This window comes from Cricetulus griseus, chromosome 4 (genome assembly GCF_003668045.3).
Source record: "Cricetulus griseus strain 17A/GY chromosome 4, alternate assembly CriGri-PICRH-1.0, whole genome shotgun sequence".
NCBI lineage: Eukaryota > Metazoa > Chordata > Mammalia > Rodentia > Cricetidae > Cricetulus > Cricetulus griseus.
The window spans coordinates 196,094,809-196,100,118 of NC_048597.1; positions in this window are offsets into that span (position 1 = coordinate 196,094,809).

A 5,310-nucleotide genomic window follows, 5' to 3' on the forward strand; every position below is an offset into this window, starting at 1 on the left:
ATCACCTCCTTATTTCTTCCCCAGTATCATCAAACCCTGTGTTGGGCTCTTGCTCCACACCAGCACACTGCATCTCATCACCATGGTGGTAGCTACACTCTTACCACCACAGAAAAATGATGTTCTTCTATAAATGCGTGCTTTCCTCTCTTGTGCGTACAGATTTTGAGGGCCCAGAATCATCCCTGTTTTTGTGTCTTCAGTGCCTGGCCTACAGCAGGAGATTCAATAAGTGCTTAGGAAAACAAGATGATGACAGTTAGCAGCTGTTTTGAATCTACCATGCTCTTGTGTAAAAATGTTCACATCTCATGAATTCAATGTGTGCAGGTATGACACCCATTACACCCACATTGTTGAATCTTAGCACCTGCATTAGTGTGTGCTACAGGAAGAAATACAGGGAGGGGGGCAGATAACTGAATACTTAGAAGATGCCTTTCCTTTGGGTACCCCAAGCCCTGGCTAAACTATAGGAAAATTTTCAATGTAAAATAATGAGGAGGAGAAAAGAGGCCCTGGGTTAGTTTTTTATGAATTTAGCATCCTAGAAAATCCCTTCGAAGTCAAATAAAGTCATTGTAATTCATGAATTCAGAAATGTGGTGAAAATGCAGATGAAGATAAATAGCACAGGAGCCATTTGAGGCAGGCAGATTCATGGGGGAAATTAGAAGCTGCCATCAGGAGAGTTAATGGAAAGTCCACTAATCCTAACGTTCACCCAGGATAAATGGAATCAGGTGCCTCGGTGCCTCTTCTCCAGTTTGCTCTCAGGTGAGGTCCACCTCTCTGGAGAAAAGGAAGGGGGCTCTTTTTATTATCCTCCCCCAGCTCCAGGATATATTAGCTGTTGCTGTGCCATTTTGAGATGTCTGTTATTTTTGGCGCATGTTTTCTATTTTTCCAAATAAAGGAAGAGCTAACAGATTCTCTGTGTGATGTAGCATATTAGCTCAGTCTTCTGTGAGTAAGGACTACTTGAAGTTAGACTGGTTTTCAGCTAAGTGGCAGAAATCATCTGCTCCGAGGGTGCTAGGCAGACAATCTTATCAACACATTAAGTGGAATTATTACATTCTGCAATGCATGGCCCCATGGCACTTGGGCTGTGTGTGTGTGTGTGTGTGTGTGTGTGTGTGTGTGTGTGTGTGTGTGTGCGTAATACTCAAAAGAACTTTGAATTTAAGACCAAGATGACAAGTATACTTTGAGAATGAGTCTTTGGTTGTTTACATTTACTTCACCAAGCTTTCCAAACTTGATGTTCCTATCTAATTTACATATTGTATGCAAAAGCATGCTAAACACTGGATTGCTTCCTATTGTTGTTCCATTTTTGATGACAATCCTAAATGAGAACAAAGAGGAGTGTAGGAATGGGCATCTAACCTGATCCTAGAAATGAGATGCAAGAGAAATCTTCTAAGAAGCATGTCGTCCCCTCTGCTACAGTCACCGGAAGAAATGGCCTCTCTTCTGCCTCTGGACACTGTAGTGAGGTGTGAGGCACTGCAGTCATCTTGCAATTTGAGAACTAGAGCCTCACCAAGATGGCAGAAGAGAGAAATGGAATACAGGTCCTTAATGATTTCTTTTATTTGAATTAGAAACTAATGATTAAAACAACAAATCACACACTTTTGAAGCCTTCTGTAATCAATAATTTGAAGTACCAGGGAATAAATGTCCTTACTTGTGTTTATTTATTTATTTATTTGGTATCTGAAGGCATTCAAATGTTACACTCTGCTTAAGTTCCTCTGTAGAAATGGGAAGGCCAGTGGTCAGCGTAAGCCCCAAGATCCCTTAGGCCTAAATCAGTGTGAACTGCATCCTGTGCTTGTGAGTCAATGAATCCCAGCTAATGCCCAGTCTCATTGACAGCTACCAATTTCTGAACATGCTCTATTTGGTCATATTATGACACGCATTGCCTCTAGGTTCAGCATGATGTGGAAATGAAAATTTTAACAACTTTGTTGATAAAAAGATGATGACAAGAACAGATAATACACAATCTAGGTTTCTCAGGCTCCAAAGCCAGGGTGCCTCCCCTATTCTGTCTCTCCTTGCTGACACGGAGAACAACTATTGCATTGCAGAGGGCCCACACTACCTTCTGAAGCTTACTGCAAAAGTGCTTTATCATTTTAGCAAAGGAGTGATAATTCAGGTTTCTTTTATGAGTTCTTTCCTTGTTTACCAGTCTGTTTGTTTGTAGCAGCTGTTTAATGGAACTACTGAATAAAACAACTGTGGTTCCTCATTTCTTTTATCCTTGCTGATTTTTTTCTCCTCGAATCTCTCTGATTCCATAAGATCAACTGCTCTGCATTCTTGATATTCCAGTTCAAGGAGACTCTCCAGAACCTCAGAATGTAAGTTACCCCCTTCTCTTTTTGGCACTTTTCCTTGCTACTTTATTTTATAATAAATTTTATTTAAATTAGAAACAATCTTATTTTATATATCAATCCCAGTTTTTTTGCCTTTCAACTGACACTCACTTTTTTTTTTTTTTTTTACACAGCAATAACATCACCTAGGAGTTAGTCCTTAATAGAATGTAGGCATACTGAGTAGTATGTATTTGACAAACTTTGTTTTCTTTTATTTCCTAGCATGCAGCATTCTGTAAATGCTGAATGGATAAACAGAAGATTGAATGCATGCGTGAACAATATTTTCAGCTGCACAGATCTGGGGCCATATAGACTTCTAAACAAATAAATATAAGAACCTCTGAACCCCATTTAGAAAGTTATGTTAAAAAGTGGGAACTCAAAAACAGAGTGACAATAACTTTGCATGTTCTTTAATTTATTAAAAAGTAAAAATAAGTATTATTATTTGTAATGCTTAACATCTTGTAGATAAGTGGCAGGCATTGTTTCAGTCATATCAACCTTTATGTTTTCCATTTAACTTACGTCAACCTGATACTATAGTTTTGGGAATTCCAAATGCAATTTGGATGCCTTCTGTCTTTGTAAGTCTGATCCCTCAACTGACTTTATATCAGTTCACTGTTTCCCTCCTGATGACCTAAATCCTAAAGAATATACTTCCTTTACCTGAAGTGATCTTGTAAAAATCAGTTCTGTTACAGGTTGATCATAGTTCTCGCCTAAAAACTATATAAAACAGATGAATTATTGTAATTTCTGTAATAGCCCTCCTCTGTGATTAGACAGTTCAAATTCCTATTAATGTTTATGCCCAATTATAACAGACTTTTATTGATTATTCACACAGTTTTACAGATTTCTGAAGGGAAACGCCTCAACTAGCTAGATTCCAAAAACGAAGGTTAGGGAGACTTCATTTGTTTAAATATAAGCTTTGGAATACAATTCCATATCAAATCTGTCATGTGAGAAGGGGACCAGTGGGATGGGTCATCAGGAAAAGGTGCTTGCTGTGCAAACCAGATGAAAGTTCCATCCCCAGAACCCACATAAGCATGGATACAGAGAACCAGATTTTGGAAGTTTCCCTCTGACCTCCACATATACCTTGTAGCACATGTGTCCTCAAACACACCACAGACATACACACATACACACACTAACAAAGAAAGAATATTTCTTTGGGTGTGGTTGTGGGTGACTGTAACCCCTATGCTATGGGGTACAGACACAACAGGATAGCTGGGGATTGCTGGTCACCTGACCAGCTCCAGGTTAAGTCACATATCCTGTCTCAAGGGAGTAAGGCAGAGAGTGCTAGGGCAGGACATCCAATACCTTTCTATGGCCTCCAAGTACATACCAGCATGCACACGCAGACCTACATGTGTACATTCAGCAATGCATCCAACACACACACACACACACACACACACACACACACACACACACACACACTCAAGTTCAGATAATCTGTATTTTATCAGTAATGAAACTTGTACTATAGCTGTATTTTCTCCTTGATCCACCTTTTTCAAAGATGTTTAGGAGTCTGTGTAAATGAACAAAATAATAGCATGAAACAATACATCAATTGAGACAAAGAGCACGTAAAGTCAATATCATACCTGTATTTATGTAGCTTATAGATGGGGAAAAGTAACATTTTCCTTGACATGTGCATTAACACCGTAACTGATGTAGGGCTTCCTAGTCTCCCACCTGCCTATACTTAGAAACAAAATTGTGAAAAGGAGCATGTAACTGCCACTAGTAAGCAAGCTTGCAACAATGGCTTGAATTCAGTTTTTCCATACATACTTAATGTGGAATAGTGAAGATTTCCCTAGCAGTACAGATTCAAATTATTCTTTTTAAATTATACATGTATACATAATGAAATATGATCATATCCATCCATATTTTCTTCCTCCGACTCCTCCCATATCATCCAAATGTGTTGCTATCCCTACTTAATTTCTAAAATTCTCTCTCTCTCCCCTTGTGTGTGTGTGCGTGTGCGTGTGCGTGTGAGTGTGTGTGTTCAAGTACCCAAAGAGGCCAGAGACATTGGATCTCCCTGAAAATAAAGTTACATGTGGATGTGAATTGCTTGGTGTGGGTTCTATGTGTTGAACTATCAACTCTACCTCCACCCCATGACAGTTCACTAAGTTCAGATAGTGACGCCCACATATGCATGAGTGTAGAACTGTCCACTGGAAAATAGAAAAACTACCAGTGAGAACACCTTCCTAAAAGAATGATTGTCCCTGCTTCTACAGCTATTAACTGCCCAAGCTCTTCAGTAAGGGATAGAACCTGGACAAAACCTTCCTAATCGATGCTGGAATTTTGACTGGCTTGATCTAGTGAGTGATTCAGCTAGTAACATTCAACCTTATCAGAAAAGGAAAGAAAGTCATGTGGTCATGGGTATTGTAGAAGGAAGCAAGGTGTTGTTCACCACATCCCAGGAACTGATGAAGCTGAGCTTTTCAGTACAGCGTAAGGCTCACAAGGTCTACTGGAGCAAGCTTGGGTATCAGTAGTGACAAATGGTGACGTCTGTTCATCAAGGCTCTTAGAATCTTGCTGGACTCCACAATTTTGTGAAGAAAAACTGCCACATCTGTTCATCTTGCTATAAAGTGTTCAAGTTTTGTGGGCTTTGAACAGGTTAGCATCCTTGAATGTGTCTGGAGACAAAATGATTGTACTATAGCTGTATTTTCTCCTTGATCCACCTTTTTCAAAAATGTTTAGGAGTCTGTGTAAATGAACAAAATAATAGCATGAAACAATACATCAATTGAGACAAAGAACACGTAAAGTCAATATCATACCTGTATTTATGTATGAAATAATGTATGAAATAATGTATGAAATAATCAATAAA